Genomic DNA, 20398 nt, shown 5'->3' on the forward strand with positions numbered 1-20398 from the left:
GACGACGTTAGGGCAGGCTGGGGCCTGTTTGGCGTGGGGGGGTCAGAAGGCATGCGCTGTGTGTGCTCTGGTCCCGAGCCGGCCGGTCAACATCGGTGTGGGGCGGTTTTATCGTCATGTGGTGTTTTGTACTTGAATGTGCACGTTGATGCCCGGGGCCTGTGACCTGGTCCACTAACCCTCAGCATCTAATTCATCTCCAGGTCTGCGCCTTGAAGACATACCAAGTCCTCCCAAGGCGGTGGCTTTCTTTTCCGTGCTAACCTTTGGTACTTGGAGAGTGGTTATCCCTGTCCTGTTCGTTTTAATTACGTCGAATCGTACAGGGTCATCCACTTTTTCAGTATCAAGAGCGCAGACTGTAGAGCTCGATTTCCTGTGTTTGGATCCCGCCTCTGACGCTTACTAACCGTGCGACCTTGGGCAAGGATTTCGTCGTGCTGTGCCTGCTGTCTCACGGGTCCAGTGGGAGGCGGAGGGCGGCTGGGGGCTGGAAGAGTTAAGACTTGTCCGGGCTCAGACGCGAGCCTGGTGCTCGGCACCTCCTCAGCCGTAGCCTTGACGCTTATGTTCTATGAAACTGTTGGTGTTGGTGTTATTATTAAAATCTCTCCTTGAAGTTTTGGAGCAATGTCGAGATGTGGACGTCAAACCCTCCGTCAGGTATGTGACTGGATTATGGAGCCCAGAGTTTACACCATATTTAGGATGGGGGTGACCGAGGGGTCTGGATGTGGAGCAGCTAAGCCCTTCCATGATGGCATTTGGAAAACGAGGCCAAATGGAGTGGGATCAGCAGGCCCGAGACGGCAGGGCCACCCAGAATGTTTTCTCCATGTAAGAGGGGCACTCCTTGGATCCTTGACCTCATCCCGCATCCACCCCGGAAGGATTCTCGGGCGTGGGCGCTGAGCAGAGTCAGGAGCGGGTTCTGGGGCAGCTCTCCTCCCTAGAGCTTGAAGAGAGGTCATCCTTGGGGCATGCCTCATGCGTGTGTGTGTGTGGTGTGTGCACACGTGCGTGTGGGCCTGGGTTTGCTGAGTTTCAGTCATCGTCCAGCCTAGAGCGGAAGACCTGGAGGTGCCAGTGTTCCCGTCCGTGCCGCTGTTTCATACTTGAGGAGAAATTATCCTTGCTGTGTTCGCTTTATTTGTGATGAATCATACAAGGACAATTTCTTTTTGAGTATCAAATCCTGCTTCAGCGGACCTCCTGGACTCCCTGACAAATTCGGAAAAGCGTTGTGTGCGTCAGCCTCTCCCCGGGGCTCCAGCCGGGAAGGGAATGAGAGAGCATGCGTCCAGCTTGTGCTGAGAGCCCTGTGCTCCAAGCCTCAGGACCCTGGAGACAGGGCCTCGCTCGGCAAGGGGCTGGTGGGCTCCTTGGTATTGCCTCTCACCCACATTGGTCATGGGTGTGTTTTACGGGTGACACGGCACTCATGGCTCATCAAGTCCTGCTTCTTGGAGGCGCTTCCTGGACGTGAAGCCAATTTTGGCAACGGGTCGCTGGTGTCAGTGCCCCTCGTCCTGCCTGAGGATGTGACTGACCCCTGAGCATGTGCCTGACTCTCAGTATGTGAAGCTGACCCTCTAACCTGCATTGTCTGGACCACCTGAGAACTTTCTGGAAGGGACGGTGACTTTGGAGAAGACGCTGAGCTCTTCTGGATGGCGCAGGTCTTTGGTGCTTAAAGAATGGCTGTCTGTAGTATGGTCTCCATATTCATGGTGATTAATATCGGACAACCATTGTTTTAGTATCAAATTTGCTTCACAAGTTTTCTCCAGCGCCGTGCCGACTTCAGCAAGAGAACACTGGTGCCTCCCCGCCCTGCAGAGCGTGACTTTATTGAAGATCTCTAATAACTAATTCAGTGACCCCAGAATGCAAGCCATTGGGGTGATTTCCTTGAACTAATACCAGCCTTGGGGTGGAGATAGAAATTGGGTGCTCGGGGCCATTTGGAAGATGTTGGTAATTTTCATCTGTCTTTCTCTTCTTGTGATTAACTCTTAGCCTTGAGGAATTCCTTAAAGAGATGCTGATGTCAAGCATCTGTCTAGGCAGCTAGATGGTGGACCGGGGCATCTGGATCCGCGTCCCCTGAGCTTTGGCATGCATTCTGAGCATGGAAGACTTCCTGGAGGATATGCAAACGTTGAGGAAAATAGTACATTTCTTGCCGCTACTCCTGTTTGGTGCTTCTGAGCGCAGTGCATTGAATATTCAGTTTATTTTTGATGGACATGGCATGACCACATGCCTTCTCTTGGATCCACATCATTTTAGAGATTCTCATGGAATACAAACTTTAGGAATCAGACATTGTGGTCAATGGCACCTCTGGGGGTGTGCGTGCGTGTGTGTGTGTGTATGTGTGTGTGTGTGAGTTGTTGGCTAGAGCAGTGTTTCTCAAACTTTAAAATGCTTCTAAGATTTTCATCACCTAGGGATCTTGTTAAAAGGCAGATTCTGATTCAGGGACCAAGATTCTGCATTTTTAGCAAGTTCCCAAGTGATGCTAACGCTACTGGTCAGTGGACAACACTCGGAACAGTTCAGGGCTGGAGATTGTGTGCTTTATCTGTGATGTGTGTCCCCAGATCCCCACCTTCCATATGCCATCCATCATGAGACCACTTCCCAGAATCAATACACTGCTCTTTGGTTTGTGAACAAGGGTTATCTGTGATGGCTCACTTGATGCATGAATGTCATGAGGTTTCTCTTCCTCAGAATCAAATCATGCTTCAAAGGGCTTCACAGATACAAGACCCGCTTAAGGGAGAGGCCCCGAGTGTCCGCCCAGTGCAAGATACGTCAGGTGCTGGCTCAACAGCATTACTGATGCCTCGGGCCATCTAATTCTGTAATCCTCCATTTCCAGTCGGTCTGAAGGAGGAGTTCCTGGAACCGAGGCCATCCTGCGGTGGAGACCCTGTCTCGGGGATTCACGATGCTCCATTTTGTCAGCAGAGGTATTATCCGTGATGGCTTTGCTTCTCTGTGATGCACTTCCATCTGCTGGTTTCTTCTTGTCGTCAAATCCTACCTCTCAGGCATCCTTGGAGGGAGGTCTTTTTTTTAGGGTTGAGCCTGCTTTGGAAGTCTTTCTGAGCCTGGCTCTGAGTGTGGTTCGGGGTTCGGACTTTGGTGTCAGGGCCACGTCTAGTCCCTGGGACCAAGGCCTGGGAATGGATGACTGATGCCGGCACGTGTTCTTTCTTTACAGGATGTGCACACCCGATTCCCTGACCCTTGGGATTCAGCTCATCCTAAGAAGAATCTTCTAGAGGCAAAGCCCACGGTGGGGAAGAGGCCATGGTTTTCGTTTCAGAACTGTTCAAGGATATTTGAGGAGAGGTTATCCGTGTTATGTTCGCTTCATTCATCATGAATAATACATGGTTAACCTCTTTTTGAATATCAGACTCTGCCTCGGAGGGCCGCCCGCACAAGAGACGTGAGAGCGTGTGCCTTGTGTGGGATGTGAGCCCGGGGCGTCCTGAGCTCCGTGAGGCATGCTTCCTGGAAGGGCGGCGCCGCTGGGGAGAGCCCGGGTCGCTTTGCAGTGTTTTTGCAGTGAACTTTTGCGGTGTTTTTGTGGTTTGTATGAAGTTGCCCCCGCTTTCAATGCTGACTTGCCTTGGAGTGAGGGTGTGATGCAAGCTCAGCTCCAGAGATGGGGCCTCTGTGTCCGCAGCACTGCCGGGCAAGTCGGTGGGCGCCTGATCGCCGAGCCCACCCCCAAGGCTCGAGCTCTCCCTGGCACTGATCCTCTAAACTCAGTCCTTTGCAGGGCGGCTTCCTGGAGGCTGGGCGGGGGAAAAGATGTGGTTTCCGCTCCATCCGGACACTCGAGGGAAGGTCACTTCCTTCACGAAGACTCCTCTGAGGGCAGTCTGCTTTGGAAGGTCAAGTCCAACCGGTTGACTGGCTGGATGCAGGGCCACCAGCTCCCCAGGTGTGTGAAAGGCCAGCCGACCTCTGCTCGACCTCCCCGTTTCTCTCCGAGGTCACCCATCCCAGTGTCCATCTCCTCTGCAGGTAGATTTCCATGAGGCACTGCCGGCGTAGCCAGAGGGGTTTACCGTCCCGCTGCCTGGCACTTGGAGACACTGGCCCTGAGCTGCACTCCCTTCGCTCATTCTTGATGGAGACCATGCAGCCGATGCCTCTTCCTCTCTTCAGCTCTGTCTCACAGGGCTTCCTGCACGTGGCGCTCAGTGCAGGAATAGAACCCATGCTTTTGGGGAAGGGAGGCTGGCCCAGATCCCAAATTTGGTGGAGATGTCACCTGCGCCCCACTACCTTCAGGATGTCGTCTGCATTGAGGGCGACATCCTGGAGCTGCTGCAATGCCCTGCTCTTCCCCATCTTGATGACTTTATTGATTCGTGATTACCAGCATGGTTGAGGCCTTTCAGGGAATCAATGCGGGATGGACGCCTGGTGGGGGCACCAGCTTCACAGTAAGAAAACTCTCTGCTTCCCCGTGAGGTATGTGAGTACAGAGTTGACCCCGGGTGTGCACTCTGTTGATGAATGTCTTACCCCGTCCACTAACCCAGAGATTTATACCACTCTCAGGAGAGGCCCCAGGAACAGCAGAAGCTTTGGAGATGGGATGGCGTTGTTCTTGTCAGTGTCCGCACATGAGGTTTGACAAGGGACCATCAGGGCGCTCTTCCGTCGTCTGTGACAGATACCACAGTTGACCTCATTCTGGTACCATGGAAGATGGTGTGGAGGTGTCCTACCTTCAGGGAGGGCTCTGTGTCAGCCCCGTCACACAGTTACATGGGCGGAGGGTCAGCATGTGAGGTCCACAGGCCCTCAGAACACAATCCTTCTTTTGGGGACTTCCGGGGGCCAGGCCATTTCAGTGCTCAGCTCCACCTCATCTCCCTTGAAGATAGTTTCCATCTGTATTTATGGCGTATATTAAATGGTCTTTCAGCTCTCGTTATCCTACCTGGCCCCCGGGGACGTCCCACAAGAGAGGAGTACTGCAGGATGACATCCGTCAGGGATGGAATTCCAGCCTTTACCTCCCCAGTACTTGAAAGGATGGTCTATCCCAGAGCCTGTGCCTAGTTAGCATTCAGCCACTAGACCCCCAAGCTGTAGCATCGAGGCCTTGGATGCTCCACCTCCGGGGATGAGCAGCGTCGGGGTTGACTGTGGGGTGTCACCGTGTTTGTGGTTAATCACATCAGAGCTGCTGTTTTTCAGGACAAACCGGCACCTGGAGATGTGCTCCTACAGGACTCCAACCCGAGAGCCGAGTGTTGTCCATGATAGGGGAATGGATGGTTGATCAGAGAACATACATTTTATCAATGATGTATGTCAACTGATCCACAGTCCCTACCTATCCAGAGACTTCTCAGGACAGACTCCGGGAGAAGAGGAGGTGGCTTCCTTAGCCCTGTAGTACTTGGCCCTTGCAAAGACCTTCTCCTAGCCGAGTTGGCTCTATTTATGCTGAGTCATATGAGGGAAGGTTTGTTTTTTTTAAGTATTGATCTTGCCTGGAAAGCTTCCTGGGAAGAGCTGTTGGCCTCAGCCCCTTCCCAGGAGACAAGAATGCATGGTTGGCCAGAGAGCATGGGCTTTGTCTACACCGTGCACCACCCAACTCTCCTAACCGTCAGTCCCCAATTCATCCTTAGGAGGACTAGCTGGAGGCAAGGCCGACTCTGGTGAAGACACGTTCATCAGCGTTAGCCTTCGGTACTTGAAGAGTGGTTATCCCTGCTGTGTTCGCTGTATTTATGACGAATCATACAGGGACATCCAGTTTTTCAGTATCAAATACTGCTTTGGAGGGCTGCCTGGACAGCGTTCCGCCTCTGGGGAAGAGCTCTTGGCTTTTGTACCTGCACAAGGTACGTATGTGGATGGTGGATCACAGTGCACATGCTTCCTTTAAGATGCATGTCACTCGTTGCACCATGAGCAGAATCTAATCTCTGCGGAAGGTGGCCGCCGAGGAGGGCTGTGGTATTCCAGAAGGGGTGCTGGTATCGGCACCAAACCATCATGGAAAGTTGACCAGTGAGGATCCCACTCACACAGAACATCTGCCACCGGTTTCTCTTTCCATCGTACGAAACCCCATCCTTTTGTAGGGTGACTCCCTGGAGGCCGTGCCAACGTGAGGACGCGGCAGTGATATTGTGTGGTACCTAACTGGTCATTCTTATTGCATTTGCTCCAGGGATCACTCTTTTTGAGTGTCAAATCTTGCCCAGGAAGGCTTTCTGGAAACAGTGCCAACGTCAGGGGAGACGTGTTGGCATCGCGTCGTTCCAGGGCACACGGAGAGTTCGTTGAGCAGAGTCTACTCTTTGTTTCTGACAGGTCTCTCTCGGTCCACTCTCCCACAAGACCCAGCCCATCTTTATAAATGCTTTGGGGAAGGGATATCTGCTTTGACTGTGAATGCTTTTTCAAGAGGGCTCTCTTTTTCCTTTATCAGATTCTCTTATTAGCACAACCACGTGGTCCATGAATTGATCGATCAACGAGGAATGATTTAGCCATTCCACAAATAAGGATTGACTGTATACTGTATTCTAGTTGATTCTAGACCTTAGCTGTTTCTTCTAAACTGGGGGTAGAGCAGTGAACAAGATGAAGTCCTTGTTCACATGGACTTTATGATCTCGTGGGGAGACGGACAGTAAAATACAAACTATGAAACATAATTTTACCCACTGTGGAGTTTTATGGAGAAAAGGACAGCAGGGTAAGGTGGCAGCAAGAGGCAAAAGTGGATGTTATGTTAAATACAGGGGTATGGAAAGGTCTCTCTGGGGAGGGGGAGTGGGAACAGAGTAAGGGGATGGGTCAGATGGAGGTCTGGGGTGGGAGTGTTTTGGAACTAGGAGATGGCACATGAAAAGCCCTCTGGCGTCTTTGAGAAAAAGCAAGAAGGCCAGTGGGACTGGACTGAGCCATGGAGGAGTGGATCTGAGGTGAAAGAGGCAGGCTCAGAGGCTGGGGCCTGTTCAGCTTTTATTCTGAGTGAGATGGAAGCTCTGGGAGGGTTCTGAGCAGGGAGGGGTGTTTGGTCTCTGTTGAAATGATCACTGATAACAGAGGTGGCCACAGAGAGCCCATCTAGGCTGTTGTGTAGATATGGGGGTGAGTCAATGGAAGGTGGTGCTAGGACAGGAGCCCCCACCAAGGTGGGGGACATGGGGAACATGGGATGTCCTAAAGGGTAGAGCCTTTCGGATTGGGTGGATTGGGTGAGCCCAGCAAGGGTCAGGAGTGAGAAGGTGGGGAGGGGATGGGCCAGAGGTTCTGAAGGTGATCATGGCTGAGTCAGGGTTCTAGAGTAAGTCAGTGGTAGCCCGGAGCTTTGGGAGAAAGTGTCATGACTAGTACTGTCAGGATCCAAGCTGAGGCAGTGACCCTGGGGCTGGAGGACCAGGTGAGATGGAAGCAAAGGTCACTGGAAGTGAGGAATCCCCAGGCCGCTGCTGGGGAGCTGGGTATAGCATCAACGTGTGGTGGTTAACGATACGAGAAGGAAATCGGGAGGTGTCAAGGGAAGAAGATGGTGACCCAGAAGCTATCAAGGAGGACCTGGGTGACCATTATCCAGCTGGTGGGCAATGGGTCTCATTTATGCACTGTGAATGAAAGGAAAAGGGGGGAAAAATGGTCTGGAAGTAGAGATGTGGAGCAAGGATGCCATCTACCCACTGCAAGCCTTTGGTGTGGGAAATGGGAGGACAAATAGCCCTCCAGAGGTGGAAGGCGCAGCATGTGGAGGAGAATGTGATGGCCTGCTGTGATGGGCCATCATTCCACATGCGCCGTGGAAGCGCGGGGGCACGTGGAGGGAAGGCGGGAGATGGGCTCTTACGTTGAGCCTCTGAGTATGAGGATTGGCTTCACCAGGAGTGGTGAATTCAGGAAGTGGAACCTGGTCCGACTGGTCTGAGGTTGTTTGGTGAAGGTGGGCGACTGACTTGGTGGCATCCTTTGTGGAATTGCTTTCTTGGGCAGTTATCAGGGTGAGATGGGTGGTGGAGCGGAGCGGGTAGGAGGGGGTTGGGGGTCTCCCTGCATCATGGAGAGCTTGGTGAGCCTCCGTCAGATGGTCCTGAGGGTGCCTCGGGCCCCGGGCCAGAGCAGCCAGCAGTGGCCTTGGGGCTCTCACTGGAACCACCCCCAAGTCAGAAAGGAGCTTGGCTAGTGCCTCAGCACGCTTGATGGATAACTGAGTGTGCTCTGTTGAGAAGTCCACTGTCCCCGTTCAGAAACCCTTGGGTCCACACACCTGTGGAGACCTCCTGACCTGTGCCGAGTTCACATTGTGAAGCGCAAGTGGCCTCTCTCATTTCTAAACCCCACCCCTGAGGACTCAGGAACGCAGTGTCAAATCCGGGGAAGGGGGACTGTGGCAGCCCCACTCCAGGGCAGGTGAGTGGACGACCCCCCAGACTCCGGTGTGTTCTCAGGACACACGTCAACCATCTCACTAACGCTCGGTGTTCCATCTGCCGGCAGGACGGCGGCTGGAGGCCACGCCCCTTGGAGCAGTGGACGGGGACCCCTTGTCTGTCTTGTCTCTGCTTTTCTGTGGTACTTGAAGAGAAGTTGTTCGTGGTGGATTCGCTTTACTTATGACGAATCATTCACGGACAACACTTTTTTCAGTACCAAATGCTACCTCTAAGGACCTCCTGGACACGATGGCGGCTTGAGGGAAGATGTCTCCGTGTCGTCAACCATGTGGAGAAGACAGGAATGGCTGGTTGGCCAGGGACACCATGTTTGACTAGCTGTAAGTCAGCGGGTCCACTAACGAGAGCATCCGATCCATCTGTAGGAGGCCTTCCCTAGGCCACGCCAACTCGAGGAAAACAGCCGTGGTTCTGTCACCAGCGTCACCTCACAAGACTTTGAAGAGAGGCTTCCTGAGCCCAAGGCCGACTTCCAGAAGAGATGCTGGTGTCAGCACTGTCCAGGGTGTGTGACTGGTTGACCAGAGGGGCAAGCACTCTGTTCACCCTGTGGGCCACCTAGTCACCAACCCTCAGCACCCACCCCGCCCACCCCGGAAGACTTCAAGGAGGTCCTGCCAACTTTGGGCCCGCGGCAATGGACTTGTGGTGGCGACTGCTCAGTGGAACTGGACAGCCGTGGTTGGGAGGGTGTGTTCACTTAAAAATTGATGAGTCATCCTTGGTACCCCCTTCATCACTATCACTGTCACAGCATCCTTGAAGCGTTCCTGGGACCTGACGTTGCCTGTTGCCTTCCGATGAGGGACCTGAAGCGAGCGGGCCAGCTCCTCTCCAGGGTGTGTGACTGTTCACAGAACATGTGCTTTAGGTACTAGGTGTGGCACTTGGTCCTCTAAACCCCAGCATCCTGTCTTTCCACAGGAGGATCCGTGGAGGTGGTGCCTGCTTTGGGAAGTGGCCGTGGTTCTCCAGTCAGTGCTGCTCCATCATAGGAACCGAAGGGCTACCACCAAGGCTACTTCATGACGGCTATAGAATGCCACCCCCTCTTGCCCAGGAGGACTAACAGGACCCACCCCCTGAGGGTAAGTGCGTCTCGGGTGAGCATGCAATTGATGTAGTAGTATGTCACTCGGCCCACTACCCAATCTTGTCCCACCCTTTCCTTACAGGGCTCCTGCGAGGGGCAGCCGCCTTTGCAGTAGAGGCAATGGATTTCTCGCCAGTGTTCGCTTTTGGTACTTGAAGAGAGGCTGGCCGTGATGAATTCGATTCATCAAAGCGAGTCATACACGGCTCTCCTCTCTTTTAGTGTCAAATTCTGCCTCGGGGGGCTTCCTGGGCCAGTGCTGTTTCCAAGGTAGGTGCCGGGATGGCTGAGCCCCTAGCAAGCGCTTTCCTGAGGATGCGTGTTACTGACACACTAACCCCAGCGTCTGAGCTGGCCCTAAGGCGACTTTCTGGGGCAGCGCCAACTTTACGACGACCTAGAGAGGCTGTTGTAATGCCCTAACTTTTAAAAAATTAACATTGAAATGCACATGGATGACTTTTTTTACCATCAAATCCAACCTTGGAGGGGCACCCGGAAGCATGTTTTATTAGTCAGCTCTCAGATATGGGAGAGAACAGGAGGCAGGACCTGTGGGAACCCTGGTTTACCGACCCGCAGCAGCCCCACATCCTCCAGGGAGCTCCTGTAGGGTGATCCCAGCTTTACCAAGGGGCAGTGGCAACCTGTTCTTGCAAACTGTGTTCTTTCAAGAGCTCTTTGCTTCCTTTGTAATGACTCTCACGCAGCTGACTTCTTTGCATTGTTGACTGTTGCTTGCATGGCCAGCCAAGTACAGGAAGTGGCCTTCCTGTCCCCACTAATCCCGGGTTGGTGTACAAGGGGTTGGCCAGAGAGCATACGTTTGGCATGGGGATTGAGCCAGTTGGTCCACTCATGCTCGGTGTCCCGTCCACCCTCAGAGGCCAGTCCCAAGCCGCCCAGGCTGCATGGACGCAGGGATGCTGCGAGCAGCGCCTCCTCATGGTACTCGGAGGGAGGTTGTCCGTGGTGAGTTCGCATTATTTAATGATGCCCAATACACGGTCGATCTCTTTTCGGTATCACATCTCGCCAGGCATCTTCTTGGAGGGAGCTGATGCTGATTTCTAGGAAGCCACAGTCACGTTGGCCCCAGGACAGTGTACTGGAACATGTGGGTGGCCCTGGAACGAGCGGGTAGGTGCTGCTAGTGGTCCCTGCCCTCATTCGGTCTGTTCATGGAAGATGCTGCCGGTTTTGGGGAAGAAGCATGTGCACTAGGTTTAAGAGCTTAAGTGACTGGGGAAACGGTGTCCGTGATGCTTCTGAGGTTTTTTTGTTTTTTAAAGGAAAACAGTAGGTAGTTCCCTTCTCTTTCAGTATTAAAATTTGTCTTGGAGGGAGGACCCCTTAGATATGTCGGCAAAGTCAGGGAAGGGGCATCACACTCAGCAGTTTTTTCTGGGCCAAGCGAGTGGGTGAGTCACCATATCTGTTGACCTGGAGGTCACCCCAAATTCAAGGACAGAGGGCAGCTCTATTTTTAATTTAGTTTTTCTTTTCAAAAAGAATAATTATTTTCCTTTATCACCGTATTTATAAAAACAATATACTTATAATAAAAAATTCAAGCAAGATGGAAAAATGTAAATAAAAAGAGAGACAATTACCCAATTCTCTGTCCACCCAGAAATAACCCTCAGGGTTTTAGAAATTTCAAATACCTATCTGAGCATATATGCAAATAGGAAGGTAGATAGGCAGAGAGAAAGATATTTTACAAATCTGAGATCACACTGTACGTGATCCTTATTAAAAGTGTTAACTAAAATTTTACTGGAATTTAACCTAAAGAATGAGCTGATGAAAATTGGAAGAATTGATAAATGTTTCTCCTTCTACCACAAGAAGTATCAGTTCCTAAAAGATCCCCATAAAAATCAAGAAAAATTATTGTGTAAAACATTAAGTGGTTGGGATCATTATATATTTTAACTGTTTCAGTTTCACTCCTAGTTCTGAAATATAAGAAAATCTTTCTTACTTTTTTCCCTACTTCCTGATTTTCTTTTTTGGTATATAATTTAATTTTTCCATTATAAATATGTGCATTTTGTTCTATAACCACAGTTTTTGCAGGTGTTTAATCATAGTTCTATATTTAAATCGATTCATTACTGACCACTAGTTGGTTTTTTTCCCTTCAACAAAGCCTTTCGATTCCTGAGTTTTTAATTTCAGTGCATCTCTCAATAGAATGGATTTCTCATTATTTCTTTAAGAAGGGCTCATAGATGCTAGCCCTCAGTCCTGGCACGTTTGAGAATATGTCTCTCTCACTTCTATACCCAAGGGACAGCTTAACTAGGTATAAAATCCTCAGCCTCTTTTTTTCCCTTAGACCCTTGTAGGTAATGCTCCACGGTCGTCTGCTGTTAGCGTTTCCCTGGCTTTTTTGATGGGGCCTTTCCTCACAGCTCTTCCTTAGCTGGGCTGCATCACCTACGGGATTTTCACGCACCTTGTTGGAAGACTTGGCGGCCCTCTCCTCCAGGAGGTCTTTCTTCTCTGAGAATGTCTGACCACAGCTCTTCCACCTTTACTCATCGGCCTATTTTGTTTGATACTGTTCTAGTCAGCCCCATGATTTCTAGCTCTTTTTCATCTTTTTGGTCACTTTGAAGATGCTTCTTGTACCATTTCTCTCAGCCCTGGGGTACAAGTCCTTCTCTTTGTTGAGTCTGTCGACTCACGACGGTGCCTGTCTTCACGGGTCTGGTAACTTTTCATTGTGAGATTCCCGTTAGTGGGCATTGGAGGGTTTCTGTTGCGTTTTGTTCCCTGTGCCAGAGCTGCAGCAGCACGCTTCTGCACGGGCGTCTGCCTGGCCCCCCAGGGGTCTCCCCGACTGGGACCGATTTTCCCACGCGTTCGTTGGCTTCAGGATTCCCGTCCCATCGGCTGGTGTAAATCCTCATCACAGCTTTGTCCTGGAGCTTTGGCTTCTCAGAGGAGAGCTCCTCCTGCCCACTCTGCTGTCACTTCTCTGGGGCAGTATAGAGTCTTCTGGCTCCCTTTTCTGTCCCAGGTCCCCACCTCTCTGGGGTCCAAGATCACATCTCCAGCTCGGACGTGACGACCCCAGGCTCTCCGAGCCTCCAGCCAGCACAGCACCACTTCGGTCTCTTGGTGGCAGGTTGCAATCTTGTTGTTACGCATTAAGTCTGTCTTCCCTGGCAGCTGAGGGTGTCCCTTCCTCCCATTCCTTCCAGCTGTGCATTTATTTACCAGTTGTTTTTGGCTGGGGTTGCATTTTATCCAACATTTCTCTGAGTTTGTGGAGGAGAAGGGCTCTCCCTTAGCTCTTCGCCAGGATCTGACTCAGTCGCTATGGTTCTTTTTCAGTTTTTCTGAATCATATTAAGCCTTCTTGATTAGTAAGGTTAGCTGTTCCTTCATTTCAAGGCTGTCTTCTTCTATGATTTCTATGAGTGCTTTTCTACTCTGTGTTAGTTTTTCATGGGTTACATGGTCACTTGTTTATTTCCTTATCGGCTAGAGGAGGAAAAATCTGTGATCTGACTCCATCTGCCATCTTTATCTAGAACTCTCTCGACTGTCATTTGCACTCTGCATTTGCTCTTTAGAATGAATCATACCCAGATGCCCCCTCTTAGTATCACCTTCCACCTTGGCAGGATGCCATTGCAGTGCCAGCTTCTGGGACGGACGTGGAGTCAACACCGTTTGCTAGGTATGTGAATTTACTTTTAACAAGGGAGGATTTATTTTTGATCCTGTATCTGCTGTTCTATTAACCTTAAGTGTGCATTTTACCCTTAGGGAGACTTCTTGGAAGTCGTGCCCACCTTTGCAGATGAGGCCACAATTCTGAGGTCAGTGCCGTGCTGTGGTCTAACGACGTTTGCATTCCATGCTGCCAATTTTCTTTATGATCAACGTTGCAACGTCAACTTCGCCATGAATTCCCACTTTCGAGGGCTTCCTGGACACAAGGCCGCTGTGAGGAGGGGATCTCTGCTGTCAGCTTTGATGCTAATGTGACATGAGGAAATGTTCCTTAATGTGATCAAAATAGTGAATTTTTATGCGCTTAACCTCTCCACCTTCAACCCCACCCCCTCACCCCCACCCCGAAAGTGCTTCGTAGATACCCCACCAAGCATGGCAAATGTGTCGATGCCGGGCCCCTTCAGGGTCTAGGATGGGACAGTTGAACACGGGGGTGTGTTTCACTTATGACCCTCTCTCAGTCAGTCTGCTAACCCTCAGTGTTCACTCTGTCCTTAGGGGACTTCCTGGAGGAGGCCAGCTTTGGAGAAGAGGCACTGGCACCTGGTCGGTGCCAATCCGCGGTACTTGGAGATAGGTTATCCGTGTTGCCTTCGCTTTATCTGTGACGAATCATACACGGTTCACCTATTTTTCAGTACCAAATCCCACTTCAGGGCGGGGACTTGGTGTCAGCTCCTCTCCAGGGTAAGCGGAGGGACCGTTGACCCCGGCTGAGCACAGAGCAGGTGCTTTCCTGGTGCTGTGTGCCCGGCCCCAGCCCTCTGTGTGCCCCATCCACGGGAACCTTCCTGGAGGTGGTGCCAACTCAGGGGAGGCAGTGCAGGTTTTCCTACCAGAGCTACTCGGCGGTGCTTGAAGAGAGGTCTTCCATGATGCATTCGCTTTATTTTTCGACGAATCATACATGGTTGACCTTTTTTTAAGTATCAAATCTGGCCTTAAAGCACCCTGGGACGAGGCCAACTTTGGGAACTAGAGTTGGCGTGCGCACGCCTGAATGGATGGTCAAGCTGCGCGTGTGCACGATTTCCCATGTGTGTGTCACCCGTGTTCACTCACCTCAGTGTGTCGTCGTCCACCTCTAGGGGTGCGCCAGTTTCCCCGCGAGGCGGTAGTTTCATTGTAGAGTCACTGTGTGATTGACAAGAGGCCATCCACGTTGCTTACTCTTTGCGCGTAACACGTGATGCTCTGCACACCTCCGTGTGGCAGCGTGTCCCTCCCTGAACGGCTTCCTGGAAGGGGTGCTGATTTCAAGGAAGGGACAGTGGGGTCCGCACCTCTCGCCTGGACCACAGAGCATGTGTTTTGTTGACAGTGTGTGTTGCCAGCATCCTCACTCTCAGTATCCCGTCCGTCCTTAGGCCTGCTGTCTGGAATGTGCCGGAAGCCAGCACCCTAGCCAGGTACTCGAATGGAGGTTGTCCATGGTGTGTTCATTTTATTTATGATGAGTATTACATGGCCAATCTCCTTTCAGTACTAAATTCTTCTTGGGAAAACGTCACAAGGGGAAGTTTCAGCCGGCGCCTGGCCCAGGTAAGGAAACGGGTCATCTACGCATAAGTGCTTTCTGTGTGACACGTGTCACCTGGCCCAGGATGCCCAGGGGTGACACTCATTTTAGGTGAGACCGTGGTGTTCTAGTCATACCCTCCCTTCCTTGAGGGCTCATTAGTGAATGAGTGTATTTGGTACATGTCTTTTGGGGATAAAATCACCTTGGATATGAGGCATGTTTTAAGGAAAGAGACTTTTGCGTCACCCCAACAGCCCGGCCGAGTGGAAGGCACACACTTTATTTATGCAACGTGTTACTACCCCTTCGGTGTCCTGATCCTCGGGGTGACCTCCAGGGAGGTGGTGGTGGTTGGGGGTTCCCTCGGCAGTGAGAATCGATGATATTTGCAGACAGGTTTCCATGGCATGGTCTGTTTATTCCTGGTGCAAGATAAGAATCATTAATAGCATTTGTTATTACTTTATGTTTGCTAGCTGTGTGACCTTGGGCAAGGTACTTAATCTGCCACGTCTCTGTGCCTCAGTTTATTTGTCTGTAAAATGGGGTTAATGCCTATTCATAGGGTAGGTATAAAAGTGCTATATATGGGGGCTGGCCCCATGGCCGAGTGGTTAAGTTCACACGCTCCGCTGCGGCGGCCCAGGGTTCGGATCCTGGGCACGGACATGGCACTGCTCGTCAGGTCATGTTGAGGCGGCTTCCCACATGCCACAACTAGAAGGACTCACAACTAAGATATACAACTATGTGCGGGGGGCGTTGGGGAGATAAAGCAGAAAAAAAAAAAAAGTGCTATATATGAGCTAAATGATGGCAGTGTCTGGCACATAGTGACATTGAGTAAGCATTGGCCCTGGTGATGGTTGTTATTATTATCTCGTTATTGTATCATCGATCTTCATTTACTGTCCTTCCCCACAGAGTGCAACCTCCCAGGGCAGAGGCTTGTCTGTCCTGCCCACTGCTGTGTCCCGAACAGTGCACAGTAGACGTGATGCTGACTGTGTGAGTAATGGCTGGTTGGCTATTTTCTTTATTAGATGCTCCCTTTGAGGCCTCCTGGAAGGAAGAGTGAATGAAGGGCAGCCGCAAGCCCGTGCTGGCCTGAGGGTACCATCCACGCCCCCTCGCAGAGGAGTGGCCGGTCTGCAGGTCAGGGACCCCAGGCTGGGAGCTGCATGGACCCTGCCATGCTCACAACACAGGGAGAGCATTAGACAGCTGCTCCCTCTCTGTGTTAAATCGCAGCTTGGGGACTTCCCGGGGGAGACGCCAGCTTTGGGACAGGACTTCAGTGTCTGTGCCTCTCTAGGGTAAGTGACCAGATGCTGCCCCAAGCATGGGCCTGACTTATGCTGTGTGTTCTCAAGGCCCCAGCCGCCACCCACACCCAGCCGAAGCCAGCTCAGGGGACGATCCCCGGTGCCTGATACCCTCCCTGACGACACACCGTGTTCCCATCACACGTGGGGCTCCTCGGATGTCGTGGCAGCCTCAGAGAGAGAGACAGGAATTGGTGTCAGCGCCGGCCTGGGGAGACGCGCAGCCAGACACTGGAGGCGGTGCCACCGGTGGTGAAGAGGCGTCCTGGTGGTGTTCTTGTCCCTGCCGACGTTTGATCCTTGAGCAGAGGTTGCCCTTGGTGAATTCGCTTTATTTATGTTGAATCACACAAAGGCAACTTTTGTTTGAGTATCAAATCCTGCCTGGGATGGCTTCCGGGACCCAGCCCAGGGTCTCCACCTCTCCCGTGAACGAGAACGGATGGTGTAGACGTGGGTGTCTACACGGCTCCAGTGGACAAGAATGAACGTTGATCAGAGAACACAAGCTCGATCCGTGACATGGGTCACCTGGGGCCCTTGCAGGAAGGTGTGAGTGCTACCTGCTACCGTTTTGGCCTGGGACCTCTGTCTTTACGTCACCATTTTGACCACTGACCCCAAAGGCACTCTGCCTCCACCACTTTTTCTCTGAAGGTATTTTGACCTTGCGGATATGTAGAGTTTGCACTCGACGATTTTAAAGGCTGCAGCTTCTCATTCTCTCTCTTTTGCTCCAGATTCCTCTTGTCTTCTCTCTTCTCTCTGAATTTTTCCTATGCCTCTCTGCTTCTCTCTCTCTCTCACCCTGCCCAACACGGTTCTTCATTTTCTCTTGGGTTATGAAATGAATAGAGGCTGTCAGTATTTCATCCCATCTGTATTAAATAATAGTGATAAAAATAATCAACACACAATAAAACTAAAGTCAACTGTAGTGGCACAGAGTAGGACGTGTTCGATTGACTACAAATTGGCAGAAGCATCCAATTTCCTTGACAAGGTTTAGGCGGCCGCTTCGGACCCGGGGAGGTGGCGTGCAGTCCACGCGGTGGCCCTGGGAGGAGGCCGGTGGCGGCTCTGAGCGACGATATTCGATGTACACAAAGCACATCGAGGAGTCCAATCTTCATTCAGATTTTTAAATGGAAAAGAATTGATCCTAATGAAAATGATTTTGGGAAAATAACAGGGGAAATAAAAGAAATGAAAACAGCTCAGCAGCACAGTCGGAAAAGCTCAGCAGGGAATTGGATTAGTTTAATGGAATTTGCTCTGAAAAACATGTCTTTATGAAAACCAATGTTGGTACAATTCTCATTAAGACGGTTAAATTTGTGTGTGTTTGCAGTGGAGTTGACAGGGTCAGTGGGAACGGAGGGTCCGAGGCACGGTGTTTTGCTGCTGCTGATCTTTCCTTTCTGTCCTAAATCTTCCTGGAGAGCTTCCCAGTTGGGCATGCTGGCTTCAGGGGTGGCACGCTGGTAAAGTGGGTGCATGTTGTCACCAGAGCATGCGCCATCTTGGTGACATGCCTCAGCTGGTCTGCTCCCTCTTGGTGGGGTTGTGGGTGGGGTGACGTGCTGACTCCAGCAGTGAGGCAGAACGTCCTGGGTCAGTGGGGACTTGTCCTCTGGACAGTTGTCTGCAGTGCTACTGTCGAGGACACATGAAGGCTGGGACATTCCTATGTGCAATCCTTCCTTGGACGCCAGGGTGTGGCCCCTCTCAGGGCTCCATGCTGGCCCCAAGGACATGCCCCTGACTGGTGCCAAGTGTTACCTGGTCATGGAGGCTGAGCCTGTTTGGGAGGTGGTGGTCCTGGAGGCGCTGCTTCTGGGACTAAAGCCATTTCCCGGGGCGTGAAAAGAGCTTGTCCTCTGCTGGCAGGCTTTATTTACCACCAGCAGTGCGTGGTGCTTCTCTTTCCAGATCAGCCCTGCCTTGGAGGATTTCCAGGAGCGCGCCACCCTCAGGAGGTGGCCAGCAGTTGGAGGCCTCTGGAGGGTAGGTGCGTGGGTGCCGCCCCGGACGTGCCTTGAGTATACTGATGTGCGCCATCTGGTCCTCTAGCTGTCGCGATCCAGCCGGTTCTCACGGGCACTTCTGGAGGCGATGCCAGCTCTGAGGAGGAGTCTCTGAACTGCAGGTCAGTGTCCGTGGTCCCTGAAGGGCTGCTGTCCATAGCGTGTTTTCTTTCTTTAGGATAGACCTTAGGTGGCTGGCCTCTTGCCCCAGTCGTAGCGAGACCAGAGGGCTTTCTGAACTCATGCCAACGTCAGGGAAAGGATTCTGCTGTCGGTCCCACTCCAGAGTTCGCAAAATGGGTGGTGGGCACAGAATCCAGTCTCTGCTTGTGGCATCTGTCGTCTGCTCCCCGACCCTCGCTCGCCAGTCCATGATTTGGGGCATAGTCTGGATGTGATGTCATCTCCGGGGAAGCCTGGGTTTCTGATACTGGGCTGTTTGCCTCTTTTTGAAGGTCACCTGCACTTCATTTGCTTCTTTCTTCCTCTTTTTCTCCCCCTTCACTTTTGGTGTTTCGCTTGCTTTGTTTGTGGGGCTAATCAAATGGTCAACCAGTTTTTCGTGTTAAATCGCCCTTTGAAGGATTCCGGGGTGGCGATGCCTGCAGGGAGCTAGAGGTGGTGTTGGTGGGGGCTCGGAGTGTGGAGCCCTGGCCTCAGCATTGTGTGCCCATACAGTATCCCCCCTGAGCTCCTTCCAAAGGCATCGTCCTCCCGAGGGAGGCTCGGTGCCCACTGGGGGGCCCTGGAGTCCCTCCTCTTTGGGGTCCAGGAATGAAGAGTTGAGCACAAGCAGGATTTCCTCTTCATCAGCTCTGCTTCAGGGTCTGGTCCATCTTCCGATAGCCCGTGGTTGGGGTAGTTCAGCAAAAAGGGCACTTCAGCTATCCGTGAGCTCCTGTGGGGAGTTCATCCGGGGCAAGGGGTCCCAGCATGGGCACCCTCTCTGTGGACTAAGATCCCGCCTGGGTCTCAACTTAACTCTTGGATGTGGCTCATTCTGGGGAGGTGATGGAATGGTTGACCTCGGCGATTGGGGGGGTGGTCCTGGTAGAGGGTACAGCCCCCAGCCCCTGATGCCCAGTGCTCAAGCTACCCTTGGGGGGGTCTCCTGGAAGCACGGCCACCTTGCAGCATCCACCTTAGTCCAAGCATCCGAGCCTCTCCATGGTACTCGGGGAGAGGTTACCCGAGCAACTTTGCATCTGGACGACGAATGTTGCTCGGTGAACCCCTTTTCGGTATCAAAATCCATCAGAGGGGCCGTCTCGGAGGCCGTGGCACCTCGGGGAAGAACGTCGGTATCAGCACCGCTCCGGGGTACAGGAGGGATGGTCGACCAGTTGGAAAGTAATTGTTTCTAATGTACTTCACCTGGTCCACTAGCCGTCCGTACCCACCGCAGCCTGCGGGCCCGCGGGCCTGGGCCAAGCTGCCCACTCCTCGGCTCGGCGCCTCTCCTGGTACTTGAAGGGAGATCGACCGTGTCATATTCGCTTTATTGACTTCGAATAATACATGGTTGATCTTTTCTCGGTATCAAAGCTCACCTCGGAGGACCTCTTGGAGATAAAGCCCTGGTTGGGGTGGGAAGGGGGTGGGGGCTTCTGGGTCACTGCCCCAGCGGGCTGCCCGGAGGGAGGCCTGGTCCCCGAGGCTGGGCTGGGCGGGGCGTGCACTGCCTTGTCCTGTGTCCCCTCACTTTTTGGTATCTGATCCCCCCTCAGGACGGCTTCCGGGAGGCGCCCACCGTTGCTGCAGCGGCCGTGGTCCTGGAGTCCGTGTCACCTTGGGTAGCTGAGGAGAGGTTGTCTGTGATGAGTTCGCTTTATTAATGACGAATATAACACAGATGGCCTGTCTTCAGTACCACCTACGCCTCGCATGCAGGGCCGGGCCTGAGGCCTGCCCCGTCCAGGGTACGTGAATGCATGGGCTCTGCAATGACATTTACCACCCTCTCTGCTGACCTTCAACATTTTGACTCCGTCCTGGGAGAGCTTCCTGGAGGGCATGTCGACTTCGGGGAAGAAGCGGGGGTTTTGCATTGGGGAGGCTGGTCATGAAGCATTCGCTTGACGTGTGACGAGTGACACGGGCTCTGGCTGTTTCCATGCTCAGTGCCATTGAGGCAGAGGGCTCCCCAATGGAACCCCTCACTGAGGGCTGACCACATGCATGGCCTG

At 52.3% G+C, this 20398-nt stretch overlaps 19 non-coding genes across 19 annotated transcripts; all 19 read left to right on the forward strand.

Moving 5' to 3' along the window:
* The first annotated feature begins 266 nt into the window (after nucleotides 1-266).
* MIR487B (microRNA mir-487b) lies at nucleotides 267-350 on the forward strand. Its single transcript, NR_033033.1, has one exon. It is a non-coding gene; the product is annotated as a microRNA mir-487b (primary transcript).
* Nucleotides 351-1111: 761 nt separating this feature from the next.
* On the forward strand, nucleotides 1112-1189 carry MIR539 (microRNA mir-539). Its single transcript, NR_033038.1, has one exon. It is a non-coding gene; the product is annotated as a microRNA mir-539 (primary transcript).
* Nucleotides 1190-1686: 497 nt separating this feature from the next.
* MIR889 (microRNA mir-889) lies at nucleotides 1687-1764 on the forward strand. The gene has a single exon (NR_033046.1). It is a non-coding gene; the product is annotated as a microRNA mir-889 (primary transcript).
* Nucleotides 1765-2438: 674 nt separating this feature from the next.
* Nucleotides 2439-2528, forward strand: MIR544-2 (microRNA mir-544-2). Its single transcript, NR_033041.1, has one exon. It is a non-coding gene; the product is annotated as a microRNA mir-544-2 (primary transcript).
* An 812-nt stretch (nucleotides 2529-3340) lies between these two features.
* On the forward strand, nucleotides 3341-3437 carry MIR655 (microRNA mir-655). Its single transcript, NR_033042.1, has one exon. It is a non-coding gene; the product is annotated as a microRNA mir-655 (primary transcript).
* Nucleotides 3438-5286: 1849 nt separating this feature from the next.
* Nucleotides 5287-5397, forward strand: MIR3959 (microRNA mir-3959). Its single transcript, NR_127952.1, has one exon. It is a non-coding gene; the product is annotated as a microRNA mir-3959 (primary transcript).
* A 341-nt stretch (nucleotides 5398-5738) lies between these two features.
* On the forward strand, nucleotides 5739-5818 carry MIR487A (microRNA mir-487a). The gene has a single exon (NR_033032.1). It is a non-coding gene; the product is annotated as a microRNA mir-487a (primary transcript).
* Nucleotides 5819-8608: 2790 nt separating this feature from the next.
* MIR382 (microRNA mir-382) lies at nucleotides 8609-8684 on the forward strand. The gene has a single exon (NR_033023.1). It is a non-coding gene; the product is annotated as a microRNA mir-382 (primary transcript).
* Nucleotides 8685-8991: 307 nt separating this feature from the next.
* Nucleotides 8992-9062, forward strand: MIR134 (microRNA mir-134). Its single transcript, NR_033005.1, has one exon. It is a non-coding gene; the product is annotated as a microRNA mir-134 (primary transcript).
* A 670-nt stretch (nucleotides 9063-9732) lies between these two features.
* Nucleotides 9733-9805, forward strand: MIR485 (microRNA mir-485). Its single transcript, NR_033031.1, has one exon. It is a non-coding gene; the product is annotated as a microRNA mir-485 (primary transcript).
* A 4104-nt stretch (nucleotides 9806-13909) lies between these two features.
* On the forward strand, nucleotides 13910-13973 carry MIR154A (microRNA mir-154a). The gene has a single exon (NR_033007.1). It is a non-coding gene; the product is annotated as a microRNA mir-154a (primary transcript).
* A 186-nt stretch (nucleotides 13974-14159) lies between these two features.
* Nucleotides 14160-14300, forward strand: MIR154B (microRNA mir-154b). Its single transcript, NR_127958.1, has one exon. It is a non-coding gene; the product is annotated as a microRNA mir-154b (primary transcript).
* Nucleotides 14301-14736: 436 nt separating this feature from the next.
* Nucleotides 14737-14839, forward strand: MIR496 (microRNA mir-496). Its single transcript, NR_033037.1, has one exon. It is a non-coding gene; the product is annotated as a microRNA mir-496 (primary transcript).
* A 1646-nt stretch (nucleotides 14840-16485) lies between these two features.
* Nucleotides 16486-16554, forward strand: MIR377 (microRNA mir-377). The gene has a single exon (NR_033019.1). It is a non-coding gene; the product is annotated as a microRNA mir-377 (primary transcript).
* Nucleotides 16555-18460: 1906 nt separating this feature from the next.
* Nucleotides 18461-18544, forward strand: MIR541 (microRNA mir-541). The gene has a single exon (NR_033039.1). It is a non-coding gene; the product is annotated as a microRNA mir-541 (primary transcript).
* Nucleotides 18545-19380: 836 nt separating this feature from the next.
* On the forward strand, nucleotides 19381-19459 carry MIR409 (microRNA mir-409). Its single transcript, NR_033024.1, has one exon. It is a non-coding gene; the product is annotated as a microRNA mir-409 (primary transcript).
* A 71-nt stretch (nucleotides 19460-19530) lies between these two features.
* On the forward strand, nucleotides 19531-19610 carry MIR412 (microRNA mir-412). The gene has a single exon (NR_033027.1). It is a non-coding gene; the product is annotated as a microRNA mir-412 (primary transcript).
* Nucleotides 19611-19679: 69 nt separating this feature from the next.
* MIR369 (microRNA mir-369) lies at nucleotides 19680-19749 on the forward strand. The gene has a single exon (NR_033014.1). It is a non-coding gene; the product is annotated as a microRNA mir-369 (primary transcript).
* Nucleotides 19750-20010: 261 nt separating this feature from the next.
* On the forward strand, nucleotides 20011-20084 carry MIR410 (microRNA mir-410). Its single transcript, NR_033025.1, has one exon. It is a non-coding gene; the product is annotated as a microRNA mir-410 (primary transcript).
* The last annotated feature ends 314 nt before the right edge of the window (nucleotides 20085-20398 follow it).

Source organism: Equus caballus, chromosome 24, assembly GCF_041296265.1.
Source record: "Equus caballus isolate H_3958 breed thoroughbred chromosome 24, TB-T2T, whole genome shotgun sequence".
NCBI lineage: Eukaryota > Metazoa > Chordata > Mammalia > Perissodactyla > Equidae > Equus > Equus caballus.